Source organism: Chamaea fasciata, unplaced genomic scaffold (assembly GCF_029207755.1).
Source record: "Chamaea fasciata isolate MVZ Bird 193981 ecotype frontalis unplaced genomic scaffold, bChaFas1.0.hap1 SCAF_44, whole genome shotgun sequence".
NCBI lineage: Eukaryota > Metazoa > Chordata > Aves > Passeriformes > Sylviidae > Chamaea > Chamaea fasciata.
The window spans coordinates 630,688-651,767 of NW_027094129.1; the positions used below are offsets into that span (position 1 = coordinate 630,688).

The 21,080-nt window shown below is 42.3% G+C and overlaps 1 long non-coding RNA gene and 1 pseudogene across 1 annotated transcript; one reads left to right on the forward strand and one right to left on the reverse strand.

Moving 5' to 3' along the window:
- Positions 1-7,164: 7,164 nt before the first annotated feature.
- LOC136303945 (uncharacterized) lies at positions 7,165-9,032 on the forward strand. The gene is made up of 3 exons (XR_010724315.1): positions 7,165-7,391; positions 8,284-8,341; positions 8,589-9,032. It is a non-coding gene; the product is annotated as an uncharacterized lncRNA (long non-coding RNA).
- Positions 9,033-9,457: 425 nt separating this feature from the next.
- LOC136303936 (inhibitor of nuclear factor kappa-B kinase subunit beta-like) lies at positions 9,458-18,930 on the reverse strand (annotated as a pseudogene).
- Positions 18,931-21,080: the final 2,150 nt, after the last annotated feature.

Below are 21,080 nucleotides of genomic sequence, written 5' to 3' on the forward strand. Positions count from 1 at the left end.
AATCTCAATAAGATATAAAAGTTTGGCAGCTTGCTTGGATTTACATCCAAAAGAAACAAAAGGCACAAGACCGGGAAAGGGTGAAAAGTCCTCCACAAAAGCAGTCATGCTTTGCAATGTCCAAATGAAGGAAGACACACAAATATTTTCAGGAAGACCGAATGTAGAATGGAAACACTTGGAGACGGGCAAAAATAAAAGAAAAGTGAGCAACCTGAAACTCCTGGCATGCCCAGAGACCTCCTGACACCACGCCAGCTTTAAAACAGAGCTACTGCTGCTCACAGAATAACCATTCGAGGGAGGCTATTTGGAATTATTTCACACAATTTCAGTTCCCAAAGGGGCTATATAGCACTATTGGTAGTCATCTGTACTACAGTCATTGATCTTAACTTTAATTATTATTAATGCAAAAATAGTTATGAACCAAAGCTATTCCCTTCCATTTCTCTGTCCCTTTCAAACTGCGAAGAGCTGGATAACTAAGCGAAGGAGTGCCCTCTGGGAAGTCAGCGGTGATTGCCTCATCCTCAAATGGGAAATTGGAAATTCAGAGTAGGGCAAGAAGCTTAACTCCAGCTATTGAACAGCTGCCATAAAAGAAAGAGTTAAGTAGACAAGGGCACTTGTGTGAAGAAGAGGCAGCTGAAGAAAAGGTAAAAACCAGACAGCTGTGAATGCAGGCACTGGACAGAAAGCAATTATTCTTTTTTAGAAGAATATGGAAACATCAAACTAAACCAGCAGAATGAAGACCAGGATTCCTCGCAATGTGCAATGGGGACACTTTTGGACAATCCTATGTCCCAGGTGCACAGTTAGGGACTCTTCCAGAGCCAAAAGACTAGACTGGAAATCTCCTTAACTGGATTTAGCACACGCTTGCAGCTTCATTGTGTTCAGAGGAACACTCACCGTAAAGGTAAAATCCCCAGGAAGCCACACACAGCACACTGTGGAACAAGCAATTTCCTCTTAACCCATTTTAGTTCCTTTGCCAAGACCCAAAACCAGAAGAATGCCAGCAAAGTGGATTTTTCCCCTGATATACCTAATCTTTCTATCAATTAAATGTATTCCCAAATGCTTTAATGGACGGGTTTTAATTATTACTTCTACCACTTAAGAAACAGTCTCAATAATTTCCTTAAAAATCGCTGAAGCAAGGCACCGTTCAAATGAAGGATACAATTAAATGGGGCTATTGATAAAAATTTTCTCCATATTCAGAATTTTTCCTGTGATTTACATGCATTAGCAAAAGCAGTATCAACTGTTCCCTGCCAGAGTAGTTGAGCATCTTCCTGCTACTAATTCAGCACACATATTTCAGCCATTACCCAGGGAAGGCAGTGATTAGGCAGCTTTCCAGTAAACAGTCCTTAAAACAGTTCATAAAAATTCCATTTAGAAAAAGGTTGGTTTCCTGCTCGAGAATTTGATAAGATGTTGCAATTACTGCTTAGGGATATATTTCAAGTCCACCAAGTGAGGTAAATTCCATTTCCACACACGCTATCATAGCGTTTGCAGGTTAAAATGCCATAAAGTAGTTCTTATGTACTCAGAAGATGCAATTAATTTGGGTGCTGCTCTTTTAGAATCACACGCTTAGAAAATCCTAAAAACTTGCAATGAAAAAAGTGAAAATACCCATAAAACAGGCCACAAAAGGCAGATTCTCAAGTAGAAATCTAGCAGCATTGTCTGAATCCAAACTTGCCCAGATCAAAAACTGTTCCTAGTAATGGAGAGAAAACAGCATCACAATCTATATATTCTTTTGACATCCCACCTGAGGTAAGACCCCTAGTTCAAAGGTCCCAGAATAACCAGAAACAGTCAGTTTTACAGGTTACAAGGAAATCAAAAAAATACTCAAATTTTGGCACAGTAATTCCTAAACTTAGAGCATCAGTTTGTTATCCATAAATGGAAAGCATTTAGCTTGTTTTAACAGCTTCCTAAAAAAGACAAGATTCAATTGCAACATTTATTATCTAAAAGTGTTCTGGTCAAAATAAAAATGAAACTCAAAATTATGAACCCTTTTGATGATAATAGCTGATACTTCTTAAGCAATAAACTCTTGCTCTCTCCTGTTTTTATTTCCTCAAAAAAGCAACATAAACTAAAACAATGTAATCTCATGTGTTCAGGCTTCATATTTGTTGTTTTGAGAAAAGGCTTTATAACAGCTTCATTGAAGGCTCTTTAAGAAACTAAATCTTTCTAGTTTAATAGAGTGACAAGGTGTATATGAGGGCATCAAATGAAAAGGAAAATGAGCTGTCACAATAAAGTACTACTGAAAGCCTCAGCACAAACTGCATGACAAGCTAAAAGAAAAAGAATTATTTTGTTCCTTTTGCTTTAACCAAAGTCCTAACACTTTGGACCTGCAAACCACTGCCATTTTAGAGCCAATCTGTATTTTAAGTGGATGTAACTAGCCCTCGCAAACGTAGCAAAACTTGAAATGTTCTCAAATTGGTCTTAGCATGTGCACTAATCCATCCACACCACATCAGATCTATCTTGTAGTTGATAATATTTTACATGCTTACAATAATTACTGTAATTCAGAACCTTGACACCCATTTTCCTAAGATAAATCAACGGAGCAAAAATTATTCAACCTCCCTTTTCTTCTAAGGGTAAATGCAAAGCAGTTTGAAGCTCACTGTAGGTTGAAATTTTAATCCAAGGGCTGATGGTCTGCAACATGATTACAGTCTTTCCAATGTCAAAAGTTAACAGAGAAGTGGAGTCTATTTCAAATGACTGGCTCTAAACATCTCAGAATTACATTAGATAAATTACACTTCACACATATTTACAACAAGGTTTTGCATTATTAGGCACCGGTCTGAAATACTTGGCAGTTTCACAGTGAGACACTATTCCTGTTGATGCATTTGGATGAGGTCCTTACCCTTCTACCATCACAGTCAGGGATCTGCCACTGGCATAAAATTCCAGATGGAAAATGCCAGCAATCCTAACTTCACAAAACAACAGGTAAGGAGGCAAATTGATTAATATGCTGTTCTTATCCCCTTTCAACTGACAGAAGTTTTGCATGCTTAAAAAAAACAAATCGGTTTTCCCATGACATCATTCGGCTTGAATACTAACGCTTTTCCTTAATGCAGCTACATGTACATGGATGTACAACTTGTCTTTTCACAGAAGCAACGCCCAACTTTATATGTTTTTCATTACTCTGTTTCCCCTGATTCTAAGATCCTTTCTGATTTTTATGCCATTTCCCTGTCTTAATTCTTCAGTGTTGTTAAATGAAGTGCCCCTCTCCATTCTGTGAAGATAGAGTGATTTACAGCAGCTGAAAATCAGGGGATTGTCCAGTAATTACAGCTTTTTTCAGTAAAGTAGTAGTATTGGATTCATTAACAGTGTTTGGATTCATTAAGAATTAAAGTTTATTTCACTCAACAACAAGTACAAAGTTGGGTCAAGCTCCCTTGTTAGGCTTTGACACTTCCTTCAGGAAGACTACAATTCAACCCAGGGTTTCATTTTCTGTTTGGATGCTTGTAAAATAGAAGGCATCTTGAAAATGATACTTCTATTTAGGGCTCTTACTATGGACCTTACAGGCACTGTAAATGTGGAGTGGCTTTGTCTTAAACAGCCTAATCCTGCCCATTCCACAGAACAGACATTTGGAGTACAACGACGATGGGAGCATGAAAACGCAGCATTAACAACTTCTTCATTGCAAAGAGTAAGCACAATCCAAGTCTTGCTGTTTCCTTGGTAAGACCATTAGAAATGAGGCAGGGAAAGTGAATGTTTTGGGCTTGCAACCCATTTTCCTTGAGCTGGGACATCTGCTGACTGCAAGGGGTTTCAGTTTGGAACTGAAGGCATGCTTTTTACACCACTGCCATTAGACAGATTCTATCTGACACCCTACTTCAAAATTAAAACAGCAGGCAAGTGGGTAAATAGGAGCAAAAATTGAAATTTTCAGTACTTGCTCACACCTTATTTTCAGATATTCTCCAAAATAGGGAGCAGCACCAGTGAAAAGCACGTTTGCATCAACAGGGCCTGGATGGACTATCCCAGGTGATACAACCACTAACCCACAGATGACGTCAGAGGTTTCACAGCACAGTGTTTAAAATTCAAGCAGCAGAAGCCCTTCCACCAGAATTTCACCCTGCTTTGGGAACAGATCTTCTGTCTGTATCATTAATTTCTTTGTTTTCCAATTGAGTTGCCGTGCAGCAAGTATTGCAGCATCACTAAAGAAACAGAGCTGGAGCACAGAGCAGCTCAACTGAGTGAACTTGCAGCTCAAACCATCAGAAACACCAAGAACAAAAAAGGCTGGGCCAGCTTTCTCAGCAGCCTGCTTGTGGCACTCAGACCTGAAATTACTCACTGCAAGTGTTCTCTCTAGGGTCTGACAGGACTGACATATATTGGAATATATATAACAAAATGATAAGGCAGCTTCAAAGAGTGACTCACAGAAAACCGGTGCTGGAGCACTCAGAATTCATAAGGGATTTTAACCACAGTCACAACCCTCAGTTGTTTGGTTTGCCTCCTTTATTCCTCTACTCTTGGGCTTTTCTTCCAGCTTTCTACCAACTGTGATATAAAACCATACTAATTAATCCAAATAAACACATGTGCTATGTATTTCTTTCAAGATGGGATAACTACATACTCATCATTCCTGAAAACAAGCCCACAGTAACCAAAAGCGGTCAAAGCAGCACTGTTGTTATAAATTATAGCCCACAGCCATGGGTGTTCCTGGATGGAAGAAGAAGAAATATCAACCCAACCTCCTGGTCTGCTATGAGAACACTTGTTATAAATCATGTTTTTCCAGTGTTCTATTTCAACTGCATAGATCAGTATCCAATAGAGAGCTCCTTAAGTCACAGACAAATCCACAAAAACTGCTTAAGACCAACATTCCACAAAAACATGACAAAAAACTTCAAAGCAACCCTACAGTAGAGAAAATGCGGATTTAATAGGAGCTTAACATTAAGAATCCCATCCTCAAAATAATGCAAATTGATTTTAAAGTGGATTCAGGTTTTTAAATATTAAGAGCATAAAATTGAAGAATTAATTGAATTTACTGTCGGTTCAACATTGCTAATGTAAATGATAGATAACTGTATCGGGTCATTCTTGACTAAATGAAGCGCTATCTACCATTATTACACGACTAAAGGCTTTAAAAAATTCTGTTGTTAAATGCAATCAACTTTAAATTAAACTATGTGCATTCAGTCAGTGTCTTAAGCAATGATGAGGCAGAGATACCTTAAGGTGGTAGTAGGGATTTAGACCTCCACAACTTCTGATGTAAAATTTAAATAAGTTAGAATTTGAAAAAGCAAATTAACCTGTACTGCATTTTGCCCACAAAGCTCTTCCTTCCATTTTGATTTACCACTGGTCTCCACTCATTAGATCAAAGCTCACAAAGTATTTTTGAGACCAACCAGCACTTTCAGCCCAATTGAAAAGTCACTGAAGGCAATGAAAATTACTTCTGTCAGCTTCAGTAAGGCCTTCTACAATCTCAGTACTCAGAAGCTACAAGGAGTAGGACTGAGAGGGTCTGACCAACTTTGCTGAGGATATCACTTGGCAATCAAACATCATTGGAAAAAATCAGAGATTACTATTTATATTGCTTCAGCACAGCCACTGCTGTTCTGAGATTACCTGCTGCACAATGGAAAAAGCAAAAAAAAGGATGTGAAAATACATATACCGACACCTGACTTATACACATCAGTATTCATCAATTAAAAGAGCCTGTGATGACTTCTCCAAACTGTCACTGGGGAATGACAAGCAACAGTCATTTCAGCCAAACTGGTACTCACATATCCTCTTGGCTGTGGGAATTCTGGGTCACACCCATTTCTTTTACCATTTTTTCCTGCAATGTAACTGAAAGTGACATTGACATTTGTCCCTTGGAAAAGTTACTGTTATCCTCCTTGTTGACAGGATTATTCTACTGCCTGATGTTTTGTTTATTTTCTAAGCAATTGCCAAGAATACTGTCTGTGCCTGTCATCAGTCTACATGTTGACTGGTATCTACGCATCACACTGGAAGATCAGAATCCTTAAAAGACACTTTCCTTCTCAACTCTTGAAAAGACATTCACAACACCACCAGTAGAATCTGAAGATGCCAGCTATTAGGAGACAGAATTGACCACAATTTAGTCAAAGTGCACCATCACACCTCCTACTAAGAAGATTTTAAGAACTGGAAAGTCTGTTCTTGTGGGAAATCCGCGGCGGGAGAAATATAGCACTCAATATGAGTGATCGGCAAATCTCATTTATTGATAATTCACACAATGCTTTTATAATAACACTAATAAGCTCATGCATATTTCAAAAGTTAAGCTCCGGATTGGTGCTCAGACTAAAAGTCAGCTACGCCTCTTTCTACATTTCTTTGTGGTTACACAGTTTGAGTAAGTTTTTGTTTTACTGTGCTTCTCCCTCATATCTTTCAGCTACAAGGTCTTGTTATCGTATCCCAGCTGTGCTCAAGGACATGCGAAGCTTGCTGCCTTGCTGGTTCTCATGAGAGTGCCTGTGTGCTCAGCAAAGCTCCCTCATGTCTACGTGACCTTTTGCAGCTAGCCAGTTATCAATCACACTCTCCACACAGAAACTTTCTCCCTCAGAAATGCCCACGATGAAGGAGAAAGGCATGCGTGGCATTGTGTTTGTTTCCAGCTGTCATCGCTGCGTAGCCCTAATCTTGGCATTCAGGTGGCCTGAGACGCTTTGAAGATGGTGTATTTAAATGATTATAACGCAACAACATTGTTTTCAGTCTTATTCTCATAACTGAAGTCTCCTTTATGTGTTACTGCACACTGGCTTACTTGAGACAAGCAACCAGGTTATCTGGGTGGGTTGGTTTTGGTTTTGGTTTGCTTGGTTTGGTTTTTTTTGTCAGAACCTTAAACTGTAGGTCTCTGGCAAGTCTTGTTCTGTTCTGCAAGCAAAACATGTTTTGTGCAAAAAAAAATAGGAGCAGGAGTCTGCCAGCTCCAGCTAGGAAGTAGTGAGCCTGGGTTCAGGGAAGTATTGGATATCTTGGTTCATTTTAGGAGATAATGTCAAATCATTGTGGGGAAGGGTTAATCTAAAGAGTTACTAAACAAAGCAAGGCCTGACACACTTGCATCTATTACAAACAGGAATGACGGCACTGAGTTTGGTGGGTCTGTTTATCAGAAGGTTACTAATAAGGTTGAGACATCAGTCAATCTTGCATGGACTGCTGGCAGTAACAACACACGTTTTGGTATTGCTGGAAAGTACCAAATGGATGAGAAGACTTCCGTTGTGGTAAGAATTTTGTTACAGAAATGAGTATTTCAAGCTCCCCTAAATACTGAAAATTTGTAATGAAGCAGTTGCCTGAACTAGTTACTGAGGAAGTATGGTAGATTGCGAACTGTGGCTTCTGTTGTGGTTCAAATTTAAATTGGGACCTCACACATCGTACTTGTGAACTTCTGGAGGAAAAGAAATCTTAAATATAATTTTGTCCATAGTGAAATAGTCTGACTAGTGTGCTTGGAATAGCATGCTACTGTGCTGAAAAATGTCTTTTAAAAGACAATGAAAGTGTCCTTTTAATTCTTAAATCCATAATGTAAAACCATATTATAATTACAATGGTGGAAGTTTACCTGAGCTTACAGCCTTCTCCTAACAGTAAGTTAACCGCTGAAAGTTAGCTGACGTGTGTGTTTTAAGACCAAGAACTGAAGTAGCAAGCATTTATGTTTCAAAACAACAATTAGTTCCAGGACCACTGAACCAAAATTGAAAATGAGAAATACTGTTGTTAAGAGCTCAAAACTTAGTAATGCAAAAAGGGGATTGCATATTCATGTATTTCTTGCTCATTAGAAGAAAAAAGAAAATCACTCCTGAGTGATGTGAACAAGACAGGCTCTGAGGGACTGCAGTAAGTAGCTCTTTAAAAGATATAAAGACATAATAGAGGAGGCAGTGAAAAACAGCATGGCATTCTGTGAAGGCAGAATTTGCACCATTTGCTTAAGCTGAAAACTCCTGAGAAAAGGAAAAGACTGGAACATGCTTCAAAGAGAGGTTGGTCTCCAAGTAGCTCAAGAGTGTTAATGCATAGGCCACCTTCTCAGGGGACTGGGATACTTCTGTATGAATACTTACACAGTTTATAAATACTGTGATTTTTTTTTTCCTATAGGCTAAAGTGAACAATGCCAGCCTCATTGGAATTGGTTACACTCATGCCCTTCGACCTGGTACGCAGTTCTCACTGGTAGCAGCAAATGGTGTTAAGTACTACACTATGGTTTAATTCACTGTCATCTTAAGAACAGACTAGATGAACAAAGGAGCTAGAAGTCTACGCAGACTCAGAGAACTAAAGGATGTCTATGGATGCAAGTTCCTGTGGCAACTAAGCCACATTAGTGAGGTCAAGGACCTGAGGAAGAGCACTGTACTGGGATGTCAGTGCATGATGGTTCTCGTGACTTGCTTTTGTAGGTGTAAAGCTGACCCTCTCGGGCTTGATTGATGGCAAGAATTTCAGTGCTGGAGGTCACAAAATTGGGCTGGGATTTGAGCTGGAAGCCTAACACAGCTTTAAGTAAAACAACTGGTGGTGCTCTGGAAGATGAAGGAAAAGTGTACCCGGTGCATTTCAGCCTTAATATTACTCGGAAATTTGAAGAAGTGTGAACTTTCTACTCTGCCCAAGAATGACTTTAACCCAATGCTGAAGTCCAGAGTGTGCCAGCACAACAAAGGAAGACACTTGAAGGCATGCATGGAAGTTGTGATGTTTGTGCCACATTTCAGTTTCCTGTATTTTAAATCTGTTCCAAAAAAACCAAAAGAAAATCCAACCTCTCCCCATTATTGTATTGCATTTTGCATGTCCTATACTTCACAGCCTTTTATAAAAGGAGGTCTCTGTGTTGTAGTGGAAATTTGGGGTTACAACAGAATGAAATAAATTGGTCACAGTCAGAACACAAGGTTGGTGTGTGTTGACTCTCACCAAGGTTCCATCCAGCTGGGTTTTTTGGTCTTTTTTACATATTTTCATGCAACTTTAAGCATGGTTAATAGATAATCTGAAAATGCTTTGTTACACGATACCTGTACACTGAAGATTTCCTTCTTTGGTTTCTAGGCTAACATTCTTACACCTCTCATGTTCTAGAGACCTGCACAGTGAAAGCAGCTTTTTCCATTATAGTGTTATTGAGCGCATCAAAAAGAGCAAACCAAAAGTTTACATGTTTTAGATAATTTCGTTCCCATACAGGAAACAAGTATTAGGTAAGTACTACCATTACACTTAAAGAAAAAAAGTGCAAATCAGCAAAGTTAAGAAACTAAGTTCACAGTTCATTAGGAAGGTGACATCTACCAGTGACTGGGTATACCTTGTCCATTGTTCATTAGAAAGCCCAAAATGCAGCAAAACAGCCACAGGCGATGCCCAAGGGAAGACGTATCAGGACAGAGATCTGCTGTCTTAAGGCACAATTAAGAACATTCTCCAAGCAGTTAGAACAGGCATTCCCTAATGTATCTTTGTGAAAAAGTGTCTGAGAAGTGGATACTAAAAGCTAAGCCATATGTATCACATAAGCAGTTGGTGACAGTAGAAGGCAGCTGATATTCCCTTCTCAGAGGCAGCAGCTTTTCACAGTTGGCTTCCCAAAGCAGCATGGCTTCAGAGGCAACCAGAGTGATTCTACATCTGGGTTTGTTCTGGATTGTTTGTTTCTTCTACCTGAAGCTGCAGCCAGCTCCAGTCTAGAGCCGAAAGAATAAATGAAATTCAACACCAGGCTACAGTTGAGCTTTTTTTAAAATAAAGGTAAAGTGTGTTAAGAGTTATAAAAAATTTACTGGGAACAAGTTGGTCAATTTCATGATGAGCCACGTGACTGCTGTCAAGGAAACAACCTACTTGCACTCTCCAGTATTTTACTCTCTCTTCAATATTCTGCATTGTTAAATTAAGGATCCCTGACACCCGCTCATCCCAAATTTGTGTGCAGTTTTGCAGTAGTTTTGTACAACAGCCAAGTGCTTTGCCCCATCCCTTACTGTTTAGCGCAGCAAGTTCCCAGCATGTGGCTCCCAGTTTTGGCAAGCAGAGTATGTCAGGCGGCAGATTATGAGGGAACCGGTGCTTCCTATCTCTGTGCATCTCCTACTCTCCCCCTTGGCCATGAGTAAAATGCAGATTTCATTAGCTGTGTTAGTGGTGGCAAAGTTGCACATTCAGAACTTCGAAGCCAGGCACTTCCTTAGTCCATTTACAGAAGAGTGAATACATTACCAAGAAACTCTGCTCTTGATCCTTCATTGTGTCATGCATCACATTTTCTAGTTGGCTACAAAGTTCCCGAGATTCCAGCAGCAGCTCCTCACTGAAAGGGGCAATTATTACACTATTAATTTCTGTGGCAGTTTAAAGAGATGCTGCCTCTATCATTAAGAAATACTTCTGGCAGATACGCTGCAGAACACTGAAGTTAGTCAGGTCATAGGCTTGTAATTCATACTGCAACTTGAAAAGTTGGTGGCAGCCCCTGATTTACCAAATGGGGGAAAGGAAATGTATTCCAAGATGGAACTGGGTTCTTATTAGGTGGAACCACTGTTGCTAGAGGAAAAGCTGAGAAGCCTATAAACTTAAGGATGGGGCAACAGGCAAAGAAACAAACCAAGGTCTTTCATTCCAAGTGGTAACCCAGTTCATTTAAGCAAGCCGGAACTACGCATGCAGCAGTCTCAATGACACAGCTCAGCTACTGTGACCTTACATGACAATACTTCAACAGTTCTTGCTGGCAGTGTACTTCCAAGTGAGCCCAACCATCTCAGATTAAAGGAAGAAAACCAAAAAACCACTTTTGTTACTGAGGCTGGGGGAAGTGAAGCCATACATGATACCCAGTTTTCATATGGAAGATCTGAAAGCCCCAGGAAGTCTTAACTACCAAGTAAACTAAGGCTGCTGACAACGCAAGCTGAACACAAAGTGTAAAATATGAGAAACCCTGTGGGCCATTATTTCACAAAGCAGGAAGCCTAGCTTTGTAGTGGTGGCATTAGCAGCCAAAGAACTCCAGACTTTGCCTCACCTTTTTCTTACAGATTCTGATACACTGAATGTTCCAGAAGGGACTTGCAGCAGCAGTTGACCTGAGCTACCAAGACGGGATGTGTTCATGCTCTCTGGACTGCCAGTAACAGGACCACGCACTTTACTCTGTAGAAAACACAGAATATTCAGAGTGCAATTGTTCCCACTAGTTTTCAGCAGCCGGGAATATGAGACAACCTGGAACTTGGCTTTCATACTGATTCAAAATAAAGAAAAGAACCATAGGAAACACTCAATTTACTATTGTTTCAGTAGCCTGTGCTACAAACCATATTCTCAGGTTAAAGGGGAGTTCTTATTTTACTTACACAAGCAATTTTCAGCAAGTTCCACAGTTCTTTCTGTCGTTTCTCCTGAAGCCTAACAACTGTTTCCTCATCTTCACTCATCAGATTCATCACTTTCTCCACTCTGGGGAACAATTCCAATGCCTTCTGTTTGCAAACTACAGTTTTACTATTAAAAAAATAAAAACTAATCAGATCACACATGGGCCACTGCAGTAGGAGAACAGTTCTGAAGTTAATTATTTTCTGTTAACACTGCAAGATCTCAAGAGCCATATGCAATGAGTTTTAAACCTTCTCTTGCTGGAAGAGAAAATACCTTCTCTCAACTATGAATAAAATGTGCAAAGCTCACCTGAGCTGAGCATAAATGACTCAAACTTCTTTTTCAAAGGTCTGGATTGCCTGTAGAAGCAGTCGTACTATTTCCTGGCTGTCACCGCCTCTCCTCTGATCCGGAATGAGAGCCAATATTACACAGAAAGGTCGGTTTATAGGACAGAGTGAGAAGATTCTTAGCGGCTCATTTCCACTACTGCTTTAATCCTGAAACAGCCAAAGTTCAGGATATGCAAGTTTGAGTGGGATGAATTACACTGAATTTTAGCCACCTTCTTCAAAATTTAAAGAACTTGAAAAGGAGAGTTGGGACTGGATCAAAGGAACAGTCGTGTCTTTCATCCTTTCTACCCAGAAAGGTTGGTTGTTGCTTGTGGCAACAGCCTGCTCTGAGAAGAGCTCCAGAGGAGTTTCGAGAACAGCTCACAAAGCACCAAGAAAGGAAGGCTGGCCTAGTGTGAAACTGACTCCCTGACTTCCCTCTCGAGAAAAGGCAATCCAGGAGAGCCCATGTGCTGCTAGTGTCTGGGAAGCCCTAGAAGTCAGCTAGTTTTCTCAATGATCGTTACTACACCTCCAAAGTTACACACAAAGCAAGCTGACCTTAAGCTAAAGCGTCTTTTACCTCTTGGCTTCTCTCTGAGTCTTCGGTACAGCTCTCTGGCTTGTTCTTCTCTAGAAGTAAAAAGCAGGAAAGAAAAGGATTTCCAAAGAACCAAAACATGGAACAAATAGTTTGAGAACTCAAATCTTTTCTATACCTGTCTGCCATTTCAGAACAATGACAGATGAGTCAAAAAACATCTTTAGTGTTAAAGTGCTCCCAGTCCCCCACAATTTGGGTGGAAGAAACAGCCCTTTCACTGTCCTCTAGTGAGTAAGCTTAGCCAGAAACACTCCTGCATCTGAAGCTCAAGGTAGTTCAACTCACAAATCCTCCAGTGTTCCTCCTTGTTTACGACCTAGCGGGCTTCTCTGCAGGTCCACGATGTCTGTCTGCAGGGCCATCATCCTCTTCACTACCTGCTCCACATCATCTTCCTGAAAGCAGGGTAGAACATAAGCAACACAACAGTCTCATACCTAGAGACACTACCACTCACACTCACACTGGTTCTTCCTTTCTCATTCTTATTTCTAAACAAACCAACAAGATGCAAACAGCAGCCTTGGCCAAAGACAAACGAGTCGTTTCAATTCAAGGAAATTCCAAGAGGTTTCTGGGGCTTCGCCAAGATCTCCCGTATCCCCCTAAGCCTTACAACAGAATGAGCTTCATGTAGTACTAATAATGGACAAAAATTGTGCCACACAAACCAAGGCAATGTGAAATCTGACATCAGTGCAGATACAAGGGGTTTCTATTTAAGGCAGGGACAATGAAGCTAAAGGGGGATGAGGGGAGAGATAACAAAAAACAAACCTCTTTATGATTAGCAGTTAGATTTAAAAACATACCCGCCCACAAAGTTCCACAGCTTGCTCCATCTCTTTCCAGGCAAACAGCAGCTTCTCAGAAGCTACAGGAATCAAAGAAGAGTGACTGGCTTTCTCAGGTTCACAGAGAAGGAGGCAGGTGTTTTTGTGAGGATAAGAGTCATGAAAAGACCTGTTTGCCAGATTCTATACTCACTAATTCCAAACTCAATCTGCTCTTTATACTTTTCCAGGTCAATTTGGATGCTTGTTTTAAAGAAGTCCAGCTTTGCTTTCAGCTGCTGAGAAAGGGAGGCCATAGAATTCTTCGTCTTCCAGAGGGTACTATTGTAACGCAACAGATTCATCCTGCAAGGACAAGAAGTTCCTATTAGCCTCTGAAAGTAGAAATCCACCAGGCTTTCATTTACATCCAAAACAGATACTTGAGACAGCGGTGAGGACAAATGCAGTTGTGCCAAAGGGCTAACTCTCCACTTTTCATGAATTGCATACAGCTCCAATCACGGGCTTCCCCATTCCAACAGGGTCCCATTTCTGTCTTCCCTTCCACCAGCACACAAAGACAGAGATAAGTATTGTGGAGAAACGGCCACTGTACATGGCTGCTCGCTGCGCCTGCTGAAGCCGATTACAGTCCTCTTTCAGCATCCGCATCGTCTGCCAGATCTGACCCCACACCTTCCGCAACTGGAAAAAGTGGAGATTCTTCTTTGGATCCTGAACTGAAAACAGAGGAGGTGGGAGAAAGGGAAATGGACATATCAGCGTGAAGCAGGAATACTGTGTTATCACAAAACAGACCAAAACATTGCTCCTTTGAGGGGCATGTTACTGCCTGCAAAGCCTAGAGTTGGATAACCCCTGTGCAGCTCCCCTAGCATGTCAAAATCAAACACCTCCCTTTTTTAGTTATTCTGATAAACTGAATGAATGACAGTCCATTTTACTGCTTCTTCAGTCCCAATACGCAAAAGCTCCCTCTACTCTTTGTGCACGATACAGACCACAAAACACAGACGCCCCTCTCAACATTGACCCCGCCCCGCCCTTCATATTCATGCCAGAGGAGTCCTTACGGATGCAGCCAACACTTTCTGGATGAGGACGCAAGGCCACCTGGGCCTCAGGAAACTTTCTTGTTATCAAAGAGGAAGAGAAGGTCTGTGTCTGCTGCTGCAGTATCATTCACCTGCAGAAGACAAAAGACCCAACCAGGTTTTCTTGGGAAGAGCAAGCCTTGGCAACACCACAAACAGAAGAGTCCTCCTCAACCAAACACAGAGCACCAAAGGCAACAGGCTGCCTACGCTACAGTGGCTGTTAGGTCTGTGAGGTTACCATGACAAAAGCATGCCACAACAGCAGGGAGTGCTGTGATCCCAAAGCGAGTGCAGTGACTTCTGATTCACTCAAACTTAAGAAAGGGAATACCGAGACTCACCTTGCCATCAGCTGTATGTTTAGTGACCAACTTCTGAGAAAACAATTCAAGTCCTGCTTCCTGCACTAGTTCCTGGTCCTGTTCTGGAATTCCTGTATCTGACTGAATCCTGGCCTTCACACTCTGCAGAGTCTCTTCCTCCGTCACAGGGTAGGTGTGCACAGTTCCCGTAACCATGTCCAAAACATGAAGCAACTACCAGAAGAGTAGCATGGCATGAGAAAGGCTGAAGATACATTGGTCATCTTAGAGCAGAGATTGAGGGACCGAAAAAATGACCACCAAGAAACTCTTCAAAGCACTTGGCAGAATCAGCTACTTCCTAGCATTATGGCAAAGTTCTTGTCCTCCATCAAGGGGAAGAGAGGCCACATGGCAGTTAAATACCTGTAGAATCCTCTCTCAGAATATGGAACCAAGCATGCACAGAAGCTATTCGCTACTCCCAACAAGCTCAGGGAGTATTTGTCCTCAAAGAAGCAAGAGGAAAGCACCTGTCACTAACGGTCAGGAGACAGTTCTATGAGTTTCTGCCTCACTCTTCCTCCTAAGTCTAGGATTCAGAGGCTCAGGAAACTGCTCTCTGGAAAACTTTTTAGGCTAATACAGACATATTGCTTACCTTCAAGTTCAAAATGCCATCCAATGCTTTGAAACACCCATTGGGTTCATATGTAGGATCTGTACCTCTCTGACGTGGGTGCCACATTAACATGAGTTGCGGCCATTTCTCCAGCCTCCCAGACAAAACACTGAGCAACAAAAACCAGGAGATCAGAAAAGGGAAAAAGTGCATTTGCAGTAACGATACGGCCTGTTCTGTGTGGGAGGACTGACAAAACTGCCCCCCTCCTTCTCCCTCCAGCACTCCACCTCTCCCCATCACAAACGCAGCGTTTAGAAGGCAGAAACCAAGACTACACAAATTTGACAAGCGACAGTAGTACTGCCTGTGTCACACACTCAATGTATTCACAGATTAACACAGTAAGGCATATAACACAAACTTGGTCCTTTTGCAGAAGAATCAGTTTATCTCAGCACAGCAATTTCCAGTACTCACCTGTTTAGATTGTTGGGGCAGGGCAAACTGCTAGAAAACTTGACTTCTCCGGATAAGTCTTCTGAAACAACAATATCCAGCTCACTCTTCTGACGCACTTTAGTATGCCCAATGTAAGCGAGTACAATGGTGAAAAAATTGCCCGCCTTTCCCAGCCTGCATGCTAGTAGGCTCTTGAAAGCTACTCTTGACATATAATACAGATGCCACTTTGGTTTCTGTTACCTGCCCTGCGGGAGTCAGTCCTTATCCCATAGAGCAAGTCTCAGGAATGCTGAACTTGCTCAGGTGAGTCAAGCCCCTGTGAAAGGGGTCACTTTCCAAAAGGGCAAGAAACATAGGGATATTATCCTCAGAATCAAGGGACCACACTTCTGCTTCCTGTAAACAGGAAAGTCACATCATGCCCACTTACCACCCAGCCACGGTTCACTCACCATTGCACTGGCTGCCAGTTGGGTAGGAATGGTCGGAAGCCTGTAATGCACTCAAAGGCAAGCGTGCCAAAGCTCCAGGAATCCACTGTCACCCTATACTTCTGCTGTTCCAGCAGCTCTGGAGCCTGATACAGTTTACACGCATGAGACAAAGCCAGATGGCTTTGGCCAGAAAGCTCTTAGCTTTCTCTGTCCCTTAACATCTCATTAACATTTGTACAAATAATTAAAGACATTACTGAACGCTGCCTCTCACGTGCTTTAAGACCCTCCTGGAGTGAGTAGCATAGGTTACTGGCACTCCTGCTTATTTATAACAGATGCAGGTAGCACAAAACCCAGTCTCAGCAAAATCCAGCATCAGCAAAAAAGCAGTCACCTTTGCTAGCTTCAGCACCACAAACACACCCCATACCGTGCAAGTACCTAATCCCAGCCCAAAGCTTGGTAACAGTTAATTCTATCCCTCTAGAAGGCAGTAGCTGCTCTTCTAGCTGAATTCCTTTCTTACCAAGTACTGCAGTGTCCCAACAAAGGATGTGCACAGGCTCCCCTGATCCAACTCCTTAGCATAACCAAGGTCAATGATTCTGTGTATTAACTGAAACACACAACAGAGAATAAGAATGCCAGACTGAAGTCCTGTTAAAAGCACATCATACAGCAGAAAGAAAAGGTCTGGCTCTTCAAAGCTATGCAGGAAAGGTGCCAGTGAAGAGATAGAAGCAGAAATGGGAGGCTACTGTAGATTTCTAAAACCACAATGAATTTGAAGGTGTTGGAGCACACTTAGCAGTTACGCCTCTAGCTCCTTCCGATCTTTGGTCAATCAGTACAGTCTGCTTCTTTCCTTAATGGTTGAAAGTCAAAATGTCAGGTGTTAACAGACGTCTAATACAACGTCTCACCTCAGCTGCACACAGAATACTATGTGACAGTGACCTGAGACAGGTGTTATCCTGGGCTGAGTGCTCTTGCAGAGGGACCATGTAACTGCATGAAGCACATGCAGGTTCCTTGTAAGTTTACTTGTCTGTGCAGGTAGAGACGACGGCTTCCTGCTTACCCTTTGCTCTCCTTGCTGCAGCACAATATTCTCTGGCTTCAGGTCTCTATGGATGATCCTGTTCTCATGAAGGTATCTGAGAGCAGAAGCTGAGACAGAAAAAGCCAGTTGTTAGAGCTAAATAACAGTACCTAGCATGAGCTCAGTAAGGATTCATCTATTCTATCTAGTAATAAGCATGGCTTTCACATCAGACCTTGTACAATCAAACATACAATGAAACACTGAGTGTAAGGGGTAAAGTCAGCACCATAGAACTCTGGACACAAATTGAGTTCTCTCTCTGGATGTTCCCTCACATCCTTCCTGTAAACTGTAGTAATGCTGGCTAGCTTCCAGTAGGCAAGAACCTCCCCAGACTCCCAACACTTTTGGGAGATGATCAAGATCATAAAAGGTCAGTCTGAAATGGAGTCACTAAGGTCACTACTGTATATTTGGAGAGTGGACTCAGGACTAAAAGGGTTTCCATAGTTCAGACAACTGAAGGTACTGCCACCACTTACCAATGTCAGATAACAAGATAAGAATAGCTTCTTCCCGCAAGCCACAGCAATTCTCCAGCTGGTTCAGGTACCGCAAGTAAGGAACACAGAATGGAGTCTTTCCCTTCTCTATCCCGAGTGAACTCCAGAGTTCCACAAATTCTCAGGGATGCAAGAAGTTTCAGCAACAGCAATTAAATTCTCCAGAAGCACAAAACTCTATGGACTGTGACCTGCGGTAGCAGCAATTACAGCTTTGTGCCTTGGTTTAATTGCATGGGAAAGAAGATGAAAGAAGTCACTGTCATCCTGTTTTCATCCTCCTATTTGTTCCATCCCTCTTTGCCTGACAGTATCAACTCCCATCTGAGGCCTAAGGTCTGTGTTTTAGCTATGGGCAGATTATAGCAAAGGTCAGAAAAGCCTTAGGATTAGAACTACCATGTGTTATCTCTTCCTGTGACAGACAAGAGTTCATCACTTTCAGGAAGGGTACAGCCTACAGATGCACCTACCCCACAATGGTCTTGGCCATACTCAAATACTGTTGCACGTCCCCTACACTTGCCCTCATTCTCTGTGTGCAAACTCCTCACAGTGTCACTTGCACCTAAAAAAATACAAAGCACTTAAGTCTTCAAAAGCTGAACATAATACCAAGGACCAAGCCACCAACACTTGTTGATGCCATGACTAGAAATAGGAAACATCAGGGTATGAAAGCAAAGGTTTGAAGGGAAAACTTCAGTAGAAAACCTAGGATCAGATCAGAAGGTGATCCATTCCTGGGTTACCATCCTAGGGACCCCACCTTGCGGAGGTCTCCACCTTGGCAGTACTCCATGGCCAACAATGGCAAGTCATTTGGTGCGAGCTTCTGCATCCCTTCAGGGACATCGCGGGCAGCCACCACATTGGGATGGTTCAGTCTGTAGAACAAAAATTAGGCAAGTATACATGATGTTCTGAAACTGCTATACACTTTCATGTGCTCGTGGTCACCACGCAAAGCCCAACATGGTCACAAATGCTTTGAGAAATTGAGTTAGTGAATTCTAAAGGTTTCCATCTTTCACAGATCTAGACTCATTTTAACTCCTGGCACTTCATACGGAAGACAGTGTGTTTCTTCAACATGTATGCATTACAGATCTGTCTAGAAGGTACAGCAATGAGCCCTGCACAGGAGTGCAAGGGAGTCTGTTGCTACCATCCAGAAAAGACCCAAACTGCAATGAGACTGCTGCAGCCGAAAATGTTAATCCAACACCCCAAGGGACTGCCGCAGCACAGACGTTAAGTCAGGCAAAGCGGCGGCTCTAGGTAGCAGCGTTGTTGTAGCGCTGAGGGCACGGCAGACGAGCCGAAGACGGCAGTGTGAGATCCAAGACGAATAGGAATAGGAATAGAAAATAGAAACTTTTAGAGCCCCAAAATCCCCCAAAATTCACCCAAAATGCCCCAAAAATGACCCCCAAAAATTCCCACTAAAAATCGAGATTTCAGAGCCCCAAAATCCCAAACAATGACCCCAAAATCCCGACTGAAAACTGAGATTTTTTAAGCCCCAAAATCCCTCAAAATCACCCCAAAATTCCCACCCAAAATTCCTACTAAAATTGAGATTTTTTAGAGCCCAAAAATCCCCAAAAATCACCCCAAAATTTCCTGCTGAAAGTGGGAATTTTTAAAGCCCCAAAATCCCCAAAATTCCCCCCAAAATTCCCACCTAAAATCCCTCAAAAAACCCCAAAATTCCCACTAAAAATTGGGATTTTTAGAGCCCCCAAAATCCCAAAAATTCACCCAAAAATTGGAATTTTTAAAGTCTCAAAATCCCCTAAATTCACCCCAAAATTTCCACCCAAAATCCCCTAAATTCACCCCAAAATTCCCACTAAAAATTGGAACTTTTAGAACCCCAAAATCCCCCAAAATTCACCCAAAATGCCCCAAAAATTACCCCAAAAATTCCCATTAAAAATCGGGATTTCAGAGCCCCAAAATCCCAAAAATTGACCTAAAAATTCGCCCCAAAAATCAGGATTTCAGAGCCCCAAAATCCCCAAAAATGACCCCAAAGTTCTGATTGAAAAATGGGATTTTTGAAGCCCTAAAATTACCCAAATTCACCCCAAAATTCCCACCCAAAATCCCCAAAAATTCTCACTAAAATTGAGATTTTTGGAGGCCCCAAATCCCCAAAAATGACCCCAAAATTCCCACTAAAAATTGGAATTTTTAGGAGCCCCAAAATCCCCAAAATTCACCCAAAAATTCCCACTAAAAATTTGGATTTTTAAAGCCCCCAAATCCCCCAAATTCACCCAAAATTCCGACTGAAAATTGGGATTTTTGATGCCCCAAAATCCCCAAAATTCTCCCCAAAAAACCCCCAAACCCCCTCCCAGTACAAACCAGTAAAGAAAAACCCCAAACCAGTATAAACCAGTACAAACCAGTCACCTCAAATCCCTTCCCAGTTCATCCCACTTCATCCCAGTGACCCCTAAACCCTGTCCCAGTACAAACCAGTAAGGAAAACCCCCAAACCAGTACAAACCAGTATAACCCAGTACAAACCAGTACAAACCAGTATAAACCAGTAACTCCCAGTATCCCCCAGCGCCGGGCCCTGGCCCTGAGCCGCTCCCTGGAGGCCACCGAGCATCGAGAGATCCCAGTTCAAACCAGTACGGACAGGTGAGGGCACTGGGACGGGGACTGGGGGTCACTGGTTTATACTGGGATGGACTGGGAGTGGGTTTGGGGTCACTGGTTTATACTGGGATGGACTGGGAGTGGGTTTGGGGTCACTGGTTTGTACTGGGATGGACTGGGAGTGGGTTTGGGGTCACTGGTTTATACTGGGATGGACTGGGACTGGGTTTGGGGTCACTGGTTTATACTGGGATGGACTGGGAGTGGGTTTGGGGTCACTGGTTTATACTGGGATGGACTGGGAGTGGGTTTGGGGGTTACTGGTTTATTCTGGTTTAAACTGGTTTTGGGGTTTCTGGGTGTGGTTTAACCTTTGCCCCTCCCCCCACAGGTGAACCGACCACGCCCTTTGTCAGGCCACGCCCCCTTCCCTTATATGGAGCGATAAGGGCGGGACAAACTGGGCGGGGCCTGGGGGTTACTGGGTTGTACTGGGAGGGAGTGGGAGGGGCCAACGCGGCTCTGACCCCGCCCACCGCGCCGAGATGCAAATTTATGTAAATGAGAGCACAAATAAACGCGAATGACGTCACTGACCACGGGGACTGGGAGTTGCTGGTTTGTAC